The 14,485-nt window shown below is 41.2% G+C and overlaps 1 pseudogene; it reads right to left on the bottom strand.

Annotated features, from left to right (window-relative positions):
* Window positions 1-11,577: 11,577 nt before the first annotated feature.
* On the bottom strand, window positions 11,578-13,686 carry LOC110206021 (dynactin subunit 5-like; annotated as a pseudogene).
* Window positions 13,687-14,485: the final 799 nt, after the last annotated feature.

Genomic DNA, 14,485 nt, shown 5'->3' with positions numbered 1-14,485 from the left:
AATGCCTCCATTTTACAAATAAGGAAACTGAGGCTTGGGGACATGAAGTGATTTTCAGGGCCTTGCAGGCAGTTTCAAAAGCAGGATCTTTAGATTCTAATGTTCAGTGCTCTTTCCACTGTACCAAGGCTCCCCCTCAATACTGGCATTCTACATACTAAAGCCACTTCCAACTCTGCCAATCTGTATTCTATGGTTCCTTCAATTAATCAACAAGCATTTTTGGGCACCTGTTATGTGCCAGGCCCTGCGATAGGCACTAGAGATACAGACACAGAAATGGAAGAGTCTCTGCCCACAGAGAGCTAACATTCTGTCTTTTGGTTCTCTTGTCTTGTTTTCTCTGTTCTAAAGGTCCCTTTCAGCTCTGATGATCTCTGACTCTATAAATAGATCTCTGCCTTGAATAAAGCATAGAGAATGTTGTGTGGAGACCATATGGAGGAGGAACCGTCCCCCCTGCAGGATGCTGGTCTGGAATTCACAGTCACAGTGCCATTCATTCCCCAGGGATCCCTGGACTCTCCCTTTGTCTCTTCCCTCCATAATGCTAGCTCACAGTGCAGTTGGGTGGGTTTGGTTTGAATTGGTTTTTATAGCTGAGAAAGCATTGGAATGGGGTAGTATAAGTATTATAATCTCAGTTTTACAGACCATATCGGCATTGTGCCATGATGGATTGAAGGCTAGGTTTGGAGTCAGGAAAACCTGGGTTTTCTGATTGGCTGTGTGGCCATGGGCAAGTCATTAACCAATCAGTAGCCCAGGCAACTCTCTAGGACATCATGTTAGAGATAAGTAGTCTCTCTTCGTTAGCTGAAGATGTTTTCCATGCCAAGCATTCCTCACATGGGTGAAATCTCAGGCCTTGTTTGTCACTGTTGTTAAGTTGTTTTTCAGTCTTGTCTGACTCTTCAGGACCCTCTCCCTCTCCTCCTTTTGGGATTTTCTTGGCAAAGATACTGGAGTGGTTTGCCATTTCCTTCTCATTGTACAGATAAGGAAACTGAGGCAAACAGTTAAGTGACTTGTATAAGGTCACACAGCTAGTATGTATCTGAGTCTGGATTTGAGCTCAGGTCTCTGCCCTGTTGACTGAGTTACCTACCTAACTGCCAAACCCCCAGGTCCCACTTAAAAGTTAAAATGAACATTTAAAAAATATATAGATGAATAAAAACTGAGGAAGGAGTAGTCTGCTCAAGGCCACACAGCTAGTAATGTGACAAGGTTGGAACACAAATCCTGGTCATCTAACTCCGAGATAACAATCTTTCTTCTATGAGATTCATTTGAGTGCTTAAAATGGCTGTAATACCAAATATTTCCAGAAGGTGGAAGCAAAGTCCTCCTCGTCTGGGGGCAATCGCCTTCCTATGGTTTGGCAGTTTGCAAAACGGTAATCTCAGAGTATGAAAGAACCGGCAAATGCAACCGCTGAGCCTCTGACAGTGGTATCTCAAAGGCTATGGAGAGTAGGAGAGGTACCACGGGACGGGAAAAGGAATAAGGTCCCGATTTCCCAAATAAGGGAAAAACATAATCTGCATACCATGGATCGGTGACCTTGACTTTAATTTCTTGAAAAATTCTAAAACAAATCTTTAAATGGAAGGTTAGCGGGGCTGTAGGAAAGGAAGGCATCATTACAGAGCCACAAGGGCTTCCGCAAGAGCAGGTCATAGCCGATTGACTTTGTTTCCTTTGGGCAGGGTTACTAAAATGGTCAATGAGAAAGATGCTGTAGAAATAGTTTGCCAAAATTTTAGCAGAGCATTTGATCAAATATGTCTTTGTCGGTTCCTCTAGCTCCTGGCAGTTGAAATTATCATTAAGGGAGGCCCGGTAGTTATCAGTTGCTCTGCTTTTAAGAGAGAAGAAGAGAGGAGAGGAGAGGAGACAGAGCCAGAAAGAGAGCACCTCAGCAGACATTCCCCCCTCTATCATGCCTCAGTTTTGTGACCTGTTTCTCAAACTCATCAGCTATTTCCTGTCTCTTTCCAGGTAGTCTGTTAAAAGTTGATGCTGAGTCATATCTGACTCTTTGTAACCCCATTTGGGCTTTTCTTGGCAAAGATACTGGAGTGCTTTGCCGTTTCCTTTTCCAGCTCATTTTTCAAGATGAGGAACTGAGGCAAACAGGGTGAAGTGACTTGACCAGGGTCACACAGCTAGGAAGTGTTCTGAGGCAGAATCTGAACTCATGAAGATGAGTCTTCCTGATTCTAAGCCCAGCATTCTATCTGCTATACCACCTAGCTGCTCCATGTCTGTTACATACTGATGACAAAATTGCTTCTGCTTCTCCCACCACTGATTTTCATTCAAATAGTCTCCATCATGCTTCTGCCTTTTAGTTCCAATGATTCCTTACCTCAATACACCTTTTTAATATATGATACTCCCCAAACCCACTGCCTTTTCCTTCTCCTTCTTCTAGAGGCAGCTAGGTGCTGGAGTCAGGAAGATCTGAGTTCAAAGCCTGCCTCAGACACTTGGTGGCTCTTGACCATGGGCAAGTCATTTGGCCTTTCTCAGCATCAGTTTCTTCATCTGTAAAATGGGGATCATAATAACCCCAACCTCCCAGGGATGTTGTAAGCCTTAAACAAAAGAGCATATGAAGTCCCTTGCCAACCTTAAAGTAGCAAATAAATGCTGGCTGTTATTATTATGGCATTCTCACAAACACTGTTCCAGTTGTAGGTTTCATCTTTGCAAGTCTTAATGTGGGTCATATTTGCCTCCTGACGCTAAGACTCTAGACCCTCTTGCTTGCTGCCCAATCTTTGAGCGTTTGCACCGTCAGGCCATGAGTTTTACAACTTGTTCCGTTCTCAGATTTTTATCTCTTGTGAATTTCTGGGTGTCCTAACTGCCACTCCTTGTGGTGTCTGGCTTGGAGGATATAGATAGGCAGTTTTTGTTTCTCCCTTCCCTATCTTTAATACTTTTCAAGCCCTTTTAGTTGGATTTCCAAGATGCCAGGCAAATACATTTAAAATAATTTACTCATGCATTTATTCATTTTTACGTGCATTTATTACCTCTCCCACTGTTATTGTTGTTGTTCAGTCGTATCTGACTCTTCGTGACCTCATAGACCATACTGTCCATGGGGTTTTCTTGGCGAAGATACTGGAGGGGTTTGCTATTTCCTTCTCCAGTGGATCAAGGCAAACAAAGGTTAAGTGACTTGCCCAGGGTTACACAGCGAATAAGTGTCTGAGGCTGGGTTTGAACTTGGGTCATCCTGAATCCAGGCCAGTTCTCTATCCCAGGAGCCATCTAGCTGCTCCATATCTCTCCCACTGCCCTGCCCCAAATGAACAATTACAAAAAATAAAATCTTCATAATAATAAATGTTTATAGTCCAGCAAAACAAATTCCCACATTGGCCATGTTCAAAAAATGTATGTCTCATTCTGCATCTTAAGTGTCTTAGAGACTTAAAAGTGAGAGGCATGTTTCAAACACAGTTTTCTGGACTTGTGGTTTATCATCACATTGATCAAAGTTGTAAAGTCTTTCAAAAGTGTTTTTCCTCACAGCATTATATAAGGTGTTCACTTAGTTTTGCTTATTTTGTTCTGTATCAGTTTATAAAGGTCTTCCAAGTTTTTTCTGAAATTGCCCATTTCATAATTTCTTCTTCTAGGAACCCTGGGGTTCCATCTTCTTCCTTGGAGTCTTTAACCCACTTAGAGCCTTGGGGTTCCCCTCTCAGTCTCTGGAAGCCCTGGGGACTCCCTGATTCCTACAGAGCTCCAACTGTCCAATCCTGCCTTCACTTCTTAGCCAAAATTCCCCTTTCACAATGATTGTTCATAAAACTGCTGCTGCCTCAGATGAAGGAAAACCTTTTGGGGAGGAAAGATTAGAAAAGAGGTTGGGCAAGGCCAGGGCTTCCAAGCAGTGATAAGTGGCAAGGTAAGAGAAAAGAAATAGAAAATATTGGACTCCGGGCAGCTAGGCAGCACAGTGGATACAGCACCAGCCGTGGAGTCAGGAGGACCTGAATTCAAATCTGACCTCAGACACATAACACTTACTAGCTGTGTGACTCTGGGCAAGTCACTTAACCCCAATTTAGACTCTACACCAGCTCTACTCTTCTAAACCTGTCCCCTGGTTTAATCCTTCTCCCACCATCCTTGCGCTGCCTCCAGACAGGAACAGATTCCCCAAACAAGAGCCACCATTCAAAGGTCTACCTGCTCCAGATGAAGGTGAGGCCAGAGCAGTGATAGATTCACATATTTTTCTGAATATATATAAGTCACAGGGCAATGGAAGGTGAGGGCAGGTCAGAGTTGGGAGGGAGTTCACCTCAATAGACCACTGCATTATCCAAGAGGGAAAATGAAAGTCAGAGACATTAAGAGACTTGCTGAAGGACACATAGTAAATCAATGGTAGAGCTGTGTAAACTTAGAATTTGGGGTACTGGGCCATAGGTAATATACAGATGATACCATAAACCTCCTTGGGATCTAGTGCTCTCTTTTTGAAATGTTTTTACTTGTGCCTTTTGTTTTTTATATCACCATGATTTTTTCCCAGTATTTCCTCCCTTCCCATCCCAGAGAGCCATCCCATATAATCAAGACAAAAAAGAAAGGAAAAAACCCAGTAAAGATGATCAGTACCTTAAAAAGTCTGCAGATATGTGCACTATGCACTATAGATGGACCTCCCAGCTCAGGGGAGTTGGAAATGTCTTCTGTTTCTTGCTCTTCACAATTTTGCAAAATCCCATTTGAGTTTGTGGATGTGTGGCTATTCTTTCTATTTACCTTGATGCTGTGTTATGTATGTTGTGGTCTTCGCTCTGCTTGCTTCATTCTGCATGCAGGCACTTTCCATGCTTCTCTGAAGTATTTTCAATGTAACCTACTCAAATATTTGATGTAAAGGGCTCTCTGCTGTATTTAGTCTAGCTTGTTGCTGTTTTTTCAGCCATTTTCAGTCATATCCCACCCTTTGTGACTCCGTTTGGGGTTTTCTTGGAAAAAATACTGGAGTGGTTTGTCATTTCCTTCTTCAGCTCATTTTACAGATGAGGAAACTGAAGCAAACAGGGTCAAGAGACTTGCTCAAGGTCACACAGCTAGTAAGTGTCTGAGGTGAGATTTGAACTCAGGTCCTCCTGACTCCAGGGCCTGCGCTCTATCCACTATGCCACTTAGCTGCTCCCAGTGCTGAAGATTTTTAAAAAGACAAAAAGAAAATAAAACTGTCCTTGCCCTTAGGGAATTTATTTTGCATCATAATGAGATTCAAATCTAGCCCTCAAAAGCTCACTATCTGGTAGGGTCATAGGACCTATTCATATATACATTCCATCTTCCCTCATTGGTCAAGTTCTGGAAAAAGAGGGTTACAGGTACTAATTATTCCTGGGGGGGAGGAGGGGAGAACAGTGGGTTGGTTTGTTTTTTTTTTTTTACATTAATACACCTTTCATTCTGTTAGACCTACTCCCTCTCCCTGCTCCCCACACTGGTGGAGTTTTTGGCTGATAAGAGATCAAGAGTAGATGTGGCAAAGGGAGGAAGCTTCATGTGAAGAAGCTTCATGAGAAAGGGATGGTAGGATGAAATATAGTTCCTTTCTAGGGCCAGCTGCTAAGTCTACTCACCTATTGGCCAACCGAGGCCAGAGGCAGTTAGAGGACCTTTCCACTGACAGTTGAAGCCAAGAAAACACTGATTCTTGGGAGTTCAAGATTGCAATGGATCCAAAGGTCCATGTCTTGGGCTGAGCAGAGATTCTTAGTTCAGATTTTCAGTGTTTTTATTTAAACACTGGCCTACTTGAAGTGAGTCAAATATCAGCTGGGCATTCATTTGCATACTTGAAAGGGGATAACCTCAGGGAACTAAAAAATCAGAATGGACATGCTCTTAAACTCCTAGTTTCAGATCAAATACTATTTGGAAGCTTCTGAGGTTAAGTAGATTACAGGCTGTGTAACTGCTATTTTATTATGCATTGTTTTCTTGTAATTGTATACTGTTTATTTACTTATCAATTCTATACCAAGAGAAAAAGCACTATATGCAGTTAAGCATGTCTGCTGGCTTCTGTGGAGAGTCAATTTCCATTACGCCAAGGCCACTTGAACAGTGTTCACTGTAATGTAATAAGTTCAAGAAGGAGGCAAGTTTTGACCAATAGAATGATGACTTAAGAACTAGTCTGATTAGATAAATACACAAATCCATACCCCCTTTGATAAAAATGTTGGAATATATTGCTGAGGTCTAGGCCACTAATTATCTGAGAATCCTAGAGAGTTCAGCACCTATATCCAGTGGCATAGGTTATATATGCGTACACACACATACACACACACACACACACACACACACACACACACACTCACACATGAAATCCAAAATCCACCCCACTGGGTAAAGTCCATCACCAAGTATCCACTCACCTGATTCTGTAGCCTGGAGGGATATCACACTCACCCCAATAGATATAAGTATACACACATGCATAAACACACATGCTCATATGCATATATGTATATGTACATGTATGTATTGTATGTATGTGTATATACATACATATACCTATACATACATATATACATACACACATATACATATATATACATATATAGATATATAGGCATATAGATATATAGATATAGATATATATAGATATAGATATAGATATAGATATAGATATAGATATAGATATAGATATAGATATAGATATAGATATAGATATAGATATAGATATAGATATAGATATAGATATAGATATAGATATAGATATAGATATAGATATAGATATAGATATAGATATAGATATAGATATATACTGGGGTGAAGTGGGTAAGCTAGTAAATGTCTGAGGCCGGATTTGAACTCAGGTCTCCTGACTCCTGACTATTCACTGCATCATCTAGCTGTCCCCTTAAATTGACAACATTTTACAAAATTCTCATAGGTTACATGGCTAGTTTTGGTGCTCTTGTAACAATACAGATCTATTGGCCCCAGGGTCCAGGAGGTCACTGGTCCTTTTTTCCCTTCCCACTAACAGCCTTCTCAACCCTGGGCTTAAGCAGGTACTGAGTATTACAACAGACAGATGCTAGCCCCAGAGGTTACTATGAATAGTCGCAGAAGGGAACAGGAGAGGGAGAGGGAGAGAGAAGGATTCACTCTGTATGTGTGTGTGTGTCAGGGGAAGCCATACCCTATGTTTGAGAGAGGGTAGGGGAGAGCCTGTCCTGTCTGTTAGATCAGAATGAGGGAAAGCCTGACACTATGTGTTTGAAAGGGCAGAGAAGAGCCCACCCTGGGTTTCAGAGAGAAGGAAGGGAGAGCTCCTCCTTTATGTGTCTGGTGTTGGGGGAGGGCAGGGAGAGAGTCTGAGGCCAGTCTAATAACATTCCTTATGCATAAATGTAGTCTTGTTTGCTGTTGTTCAGACATTTCAGTAGACTCTTTGTGACTCCATTTGGGGTTTTCTTGGCGAAGATACTGGAGTGGTTTGCCATCTTCTTCTCTAGCTTGTTTTGTAGATGAGGAAACTGAGGCAAAGTGACTTACCCATGGTCACACAGCTAGTAAGTGTCTAAGGCTGGATTTGAACTCAGGAAGATGAGTCTTTCTGATTCCAAACCCAGTGCTCTATCCACTGTGCCACCTAGCTGCTCCTATGCTTAAAATCCTATAGTGGTCACCCATTGTCTCCCAAGTAAAGTTAAAACACTTTTACTTGGCAGTCAACTTCTTTTTGCAAATCTTCCTACATTTCCAGACTTCTTTTTTTTTTTGACCCATTTAAGAGGCTTTTAATTTAAGTACACAAATGTACAAATAAACCAGCCAGAAGCTTTACATTGAATGCTTGGCTTTCAGTGGCTTCAGAGATTTGGATGAATTGTGCTTGAGGCAGGTGGGACACGTCTCATAGGTGGTGACAGCAGCTCTGTGAATACTCCCAACCCATAGTCCCATGGTCTTATCAAGTTCACACACCTCCTTTTGAAGCTTTTTCTTGCTTTTTGATAAGCATTCTTTTCTGGACAGTGGCTACTTCTTCCATTCGGCTAAGAGTCTTAGGCAGACCTTCAGTGCATGATGGATATACTAAGGCTGTACTTATAGGGCAAGGTGAAAGTTCCATAGGGACCTGTACTGTAGGCATCACTCTGTCAGGAGTCTGAGGAGTTAAAGCTGTGGTTTTCGCTGCTTGGTGAAGCAAGTGATTTCCACAAGCATGAATGCTATTCTCTCAGCTGTGCCCTGGAATTTTAATTACTGTACGGCCTGGGGAAGCAGTAAACAGTCTAATAGACAGGAAACCTGTTTGTTTTTAATGGGCTGTCCTGAGGAGGTGAGGAAGTCCTGATGTTTCCATAGCATCACAAAGTCATATGCCAAAGTCTCACCCTCACTTTCCCTCTTAGGTGGATAGGTGACAGGATTAAATATGCTTACACCAACTACATTTCCTCCTTTCTCAGAGGAGAATAAATCAAATGAGAGAGCTGGGTGCACAACAATAGATGGGGCGCTGATAATTGACCCAGTATCAGTAGCTGGAGGAAACTTGGTTGAGAGCTGGATCGTTGGAAGGGGTTAATAAAAGACGCAATGAATTAGTGGCCTGTCTAGTGGCCTCAGGGACCGGGACAGAAAGATGAACACCTCTGATCTCTCTAAGAAAAAGTGACAGTAGTTCGGAGATATAGGCTACAATGGTCTTATTTGCAGTCCCCACAACTGAGATACACTCTTGACTGCAGGGGAGGGGAGTGGGGAAGGCAGAGGGGCTTAAAGCTGCTCCAACATGAGTCATGGGGATAATGGGCATCTCCTGTACATCCCCTCCCTTTTGCCACCCCTCCTGCCAGCTCCCCCACAACCTAGGCATGCTGAGTGATAGGGACTGCAGGTAGGGTCTCTCAATGCTTCCTGGGGTGTTTTCTGACACCAACTCCTAGTCTCCTTTCCTAAGTGAGGCAACCCTGGGTTGACACACATCCAAATATCCAGGGCTGTATGAACATAAGTGAGTTGGAACTGCTCAGCAAAGCCTATGGGATCCTCCCTGGGGCTGAGTTCTCCAAGCTGCCAGGGCTTGAAATCACAGGTCCTGATCAAGCCATTCTCCTCAGGGATTTTTCCTGGGAGAACTTTGGCTTGCCTTTTGAAAGGGGACTTAGAAGCTGGGGAGCTGGTGGAGTCATTTGGTAAAGGTGGGTATATTTTAGGTAGTCGGGCAGTTTAGGGGTTGTTAAGGAGAAGGTTTTCAAATGATTTAATCCTTTCTTTCACTGATTCTAATTTAAGACCTTTGCTTACCCCAGTATCTATCTATCTATCTATCTATCTATCTATCTATCTATCTATCTATCTATCTACCTATCTGTGTGTATATATGTATATATGTGTGTGTATATATGTCTATATGTATATATATGTATATGTATGTGTAATTACTCTTTAATAAGTACCATTTATCATAGCTGTTCCACTCAAAAGACTGAGTTTCCTTATTCATCAGTGTCTGCCTTAGTTATTCTAATCTGGTTTTATCAAAGCTGCCCCAATAAGGCCAGCAAAGTTTAGGGTCATCACTAGTCAAATCAACCCAATTTGGCAATATGAGGGACACTCAAGGCCATATTTCTTATATGTTGAAAGACACATGTTTGTTAATAGGAACTGCTTCTGTCCCATTTTAAAGGTAAACATTCAAAGATAATAACACCACTTAACTAACAAGTATACATAATACACAAATACAAATACACTCTAAGAGGACATAACAACACAAATATACAACATACAAGTACACAATCAAAAGTATTCCATGCTGTGCTGGCAATTTACTTCACTCTGCATTCATCGCTTGGACAAACATCACTTCATGGTTATTTTTTGGGCCCTCCTCGCTCAGAGTGAACATAAATAGTAACCATTTCTCTTTTGGCCAGCAAACCTGAGGGTCTTCTTTCCCTGTTTGATTTATTTTTTATTTTATTTTTATTTCTATTCATTATTTTTATTCATATTTACTAAATAATTTTATTATTTTTATTACTTATTGATTTTTGGTGTTATTATTTTGATTTTATTTTTATTTATCTGTTTATTTTATTTATTATTATTACTTTTTTTTTTATTAAAGAGATCATCCCTGGACTCAATTCTTAAAAGAGGCCTATTCACTGAATAGTTGTTACCTTACTCAAAGTGAGAACCTGAAAAGACCTTAGTTTAAAAAGCTCAGCATCTCCCACTGCATCCAGGGCCGTCTCCAGTTGTCCTGGTCTAATCTCGACACTGGACCCAGATGGCTCTGGAAGAGAAAGTGAGGCTGGTGACCTTACACAGCCCTTCCTCACTCAAATCAAAGTCGATCACAAGTCGTGTCATCATCTCCTTGACATCATGGTCCTCTTCGAGAACAAATGACAAACATAAAAAAAGCAATTCACTTGAATTGTAAAAGTAAACATTCCACAACTCTAAACAAGCACAAAATTAGAAAGTTAATTTCAAGCAATTTAACCACACACAAAACCAACCCCCAAAGCAACTCTTATGCAAACAATAATAATAATAATAATTTTTCCACATACAGACATAAAACCCACAGTCCATAGCTCAGACTACTTTTATAAAAGAGAGAAGAGGAAAAACTGCAGGTCATAGCCAGCCCTGAATTTTAAGAGAAAAGATAAGCAAAAAAGCCAAATCCATGTGCAAATGGGCCTTATCAGAGTAATCCCAACCAAGAAAAGGTCACAATGAAAGGTGGGCTTGATCAGAGGCTGGGCCCTTAATGGAGTAAGAATGAGCATTGAACCTGCCAGACCAGGTGAGTTTCGACTCTGAAAAAATACAGTGACACCTCTCCCTTTTCCCCAATACTGGAGAGCTCAAGGCTTCATTCCATGTCCACCCCTTAAAAACTTCTGACACCGATGAACGGTTTTTTGGGTTTTTTGCTAGGCAATGGAGTTAAGTGACTTGCCCAGGGTCACACAGCTAGTAAGTGTCAAAAATGTCTGAGGCCATATTTGAACTCAGCTCCTCCTGACTCCAGGGTCTGTGTTCTATCCAGTATGCCACTTAGCTGCCCCAACATTAATTAATATTAACAAGATTTTACTGAGCCAGTCTCTAACCCGAGAATGACAAAACAGCAGGCCAGAGATTAAATGCCAATATCAGGTAGCTGGTTAATTAATTAGTTTGTTCCTCATATTTGAGGAGTTATGGAATCAAACAAAAATAATTCTGTAGTTCAAAAACAACTTGGAATAAATATAAATATATATATTATATATATATATATGCTTATATGTAAATATCTAAAAATAAATATAAATAGATCTAATTTAAATATAACACTCTAGATAATTTCTCCAGTGGTTGTGCTTTAACCATTTGGAGAAAACGAGAGTTGGAAAGACTGAGAAATTTTTTTAAAAAGCCAGCAATGTGAGGAGCAAACTGCACAAGGTCTTGATCTGGGGGTCCCAAAAGCTCTCTGGTTCCTAGAGATCTAGTCATCAGATGCACAGGACACGGGGACTAGAACTGAGTGAATGGCAAAAACTGCTAGTAGTAGCTCCTAGTGACATGAATCGTCAGCTCCTGGGTGTACTCTGGGAGCTCCCCAGAGAAGAGTCCTGGACAGCCTGAGAAGATGGCGGGATGACAGCTTCAGGAGGTAATACTGTATTGTCTGGAATGTTGCAACAGTTTTTCAACCAGAGTCATTGGCCAATTACACAGTTCTTGCCTATGTGGAAACAGGAACGAATTTGGGCTGTATTGACCACATAATCCTCTTCTGTAAAGACATGGTCACCAAGGTGTAGAGGAAAGAATGCGACTCTTTTGCTGAATTTCTTTTTTTTTAGCTCTTTTAGTTATTTTTATTTTTTGTTGTTGTTCATCCCTTGTTTTTGTTGTTTAATCTTTATTTTTTATTAATTTATTTTGATTTATCAACAATCACTTCCATAAGCTTTTGAGTTTTACATTTTTCTCCTCTCCCTCCCCACCTCCCTCCCCAAGACAGTGAGCAATCTGATATAGGCTACACATATACATTCCTATTAAATATATTTTCACATTAGTGATGTTGTAAGGAAGAATTAGAACCAATAGGAGGAACCATCAGAAAGAGGAAATAAAACACAACAGAAGAAGAAAAAAATAGCAAATGGTATGCTTCGATCTGCATTCAAACTCCATAGTTCTTTCTTTGGATGTGGATAGCATTTTCCATCTTGAGGCCTTTGGAGATGTCTTAGATCCTTGCATTGCTGAGAAGGGCTAAGTCTATCAATGTTAGTCATCACCCAACGTGGCTGTTATTGTGTACAACGTTCTCCTGGTTCTGCTCACTTCACTTAGCATCAGTCCATACAAGTCTTTCCAGGTTTTTCTGAAGTCTGCCTGCTCATCATTTCTTATAGCACAATAGCATTCCATTACATTCATATACCACAACTTTCTCAGCCATTCATTCCCCAATTTACGGGCATCCTCTCAATTTCCAATTCTTTGCCACCACAAAAAGAGCCACTTTAAATATTTTTGTGCATCTGGGTCCTTTCCCCATTTGCATGATCTCTTTGGGATGCTGAATTTCTTTTTTTTTGTTTTGTATTTTTTTTTCCTTTTTAAACAATTGGGGTTAAGTGACTTGCCCCAGGGTCACACAGCTAGTTAAGTATCATGTATTTGGTCTGAGGCTAGATTTGAACTCAGGTCCTCCTGACTTCAGGGCTGGTGCTCTATCCACTGTGTCACCTAGCTGCCCCTGCTGAATTTCTTAAATGGTGGCCTTTTTTTGCAGAGATTCAAATAGACTAATCAATGGAAGCCCATTATTTCCAGCACCACTTAAAGCCACTTTAGGAGACAATGAGATTCAAATAGGCAGTCCTGAAATGTCAATGAAATATTGAAACTAACTAGGGCCCCTCTGCCCCTCCACCCTGGCTAAACTATGATGTGCCTAGACCTGTTTGAAACTCTGACCTACGCTGCCCCTTTGCCTTTGCCCCTGGTTACCTCATCTCCCCACCCACGGCAGGTTTTCCTCTATAAGAATCCTTAGCTTCTCCTGGCTAGTGGGTATCTCCCTTAAGTGGCTATCTCCCTTGGGGCCCCCTCTCCCTTGAAGGGGGCTGCCTTCCTTTGCAGGGAGGCCATTTTTCTTGGGGGACTGTCTTAAGGAACTGCTATCTCTTTTAAGGAGCTGCCCCCCCCTTTAAGCTGGGGTCTCCCTTAAGCTGCTGTCACTTTTCCTTACAAGCTTTAGCATCACCTCCATTAAGCTGAAAGTTTCCTAAGGAACTTTGCCCACCTTATTGGTGTCACAATAGCTTTGCCACTTGACTGAAGGACGGTTTGAGTGCATGAATTCATTCCAAGTGATGATATACTATACCTTGACATTTTGGGGTTCTAGCACCCATAAACCCCATCATTATGATACCACAGGTTTCACAACACAGTGGCACCCAATCCTCACATTGGCCAGATTCCCCTGAATAATAATCATTTATCGTGGCACATGTCTTTCCCTTTAGGATAATATTTTGGCTTCCACACAGAACTGACTTTGTTTCCAAATGTTGTCTCAATGTACTCAGACTTTTTGTAGAGTAGCTCCCTCAGCACCATCTTCACAACCTCCCTCTCTCATGATCAAGTCTACCTGCCTCCTACTTCTGGTGCCTTTCCAGACTTCTGACATTACTCCCCTTCAAGTGCCATGGTTTCACGTATGTGGTGGTGGTACCGTCTCAAAGAATTCAGAATCAGACCACTTCTAATCCAAGTATAGGCATTTATTGGAATGATGCCTCCAACAGGCTGAGTTCCCAGAGGAACCAGCAACTTAGTAAGACAAAACCGGGTAAATGTATAGTGTAATGATGCTGATGCCACAACAGAAATTATGAATATTAAAAAGGCAGGAGGGGTTTGTCAAGGGATTAGGGAATGGGAGAGGGATCCCAACCTCAGTGGAACTGTGCATGCGATTACCCACAATACATACAGAAAAACCATTGAGGGAGTATGTATATATGGTAACGATATTATAATAAGCCTCTCTACTTCATAAATTCACCTGAAGGATACCTTTTTTTATTCATTTATTTTGAATTATCAACAATCACTTCCATAAGCTGTTCAGTTTTAAATTTTTCTCCCCCTCCCTCCCCATCTCCTTCCCTTATATGGTGTGTAATCTGATATAGGCTATATATATACATTCCTATTAAACATATTTTCACAGTGATGTTGTAAGGAAGAATTAGAACCAATAGGAGGAACCACCAGAAAGAGGAAACAAAACACAACAGAAGAAAAAAAAAAGCAAATACTATGCTTCAATCTACATTCAAACTCCATAGTTTTTTCTTCTTTGTGTACAGCATTTTCCATCACAAGGCCTTTGGAAAGGTCTTAGATCCTC

The sequence above is a fragment of the Phascolarctos cinereus genome, unplaced genomic scaffold (assembly GCF_003287225.1).
Source record: "Phascolarctos cinereus isolate Bilbo 61053 unplaced genomic scaffold, phaCin_HiC Scaffold_726;HRSCAF=1367, whole genome shotgun sequence".
NCBI classification, from domain to species: Eukaryota; Metazoa; Chordata; class Mammalia; order Diprotodontia; family Phascolarctidae; genus Phascolarctos; species Phascolarctos cinereus.
This window is presented reverse-complemented; position numbering and strand designations above follow the sequence as displayed.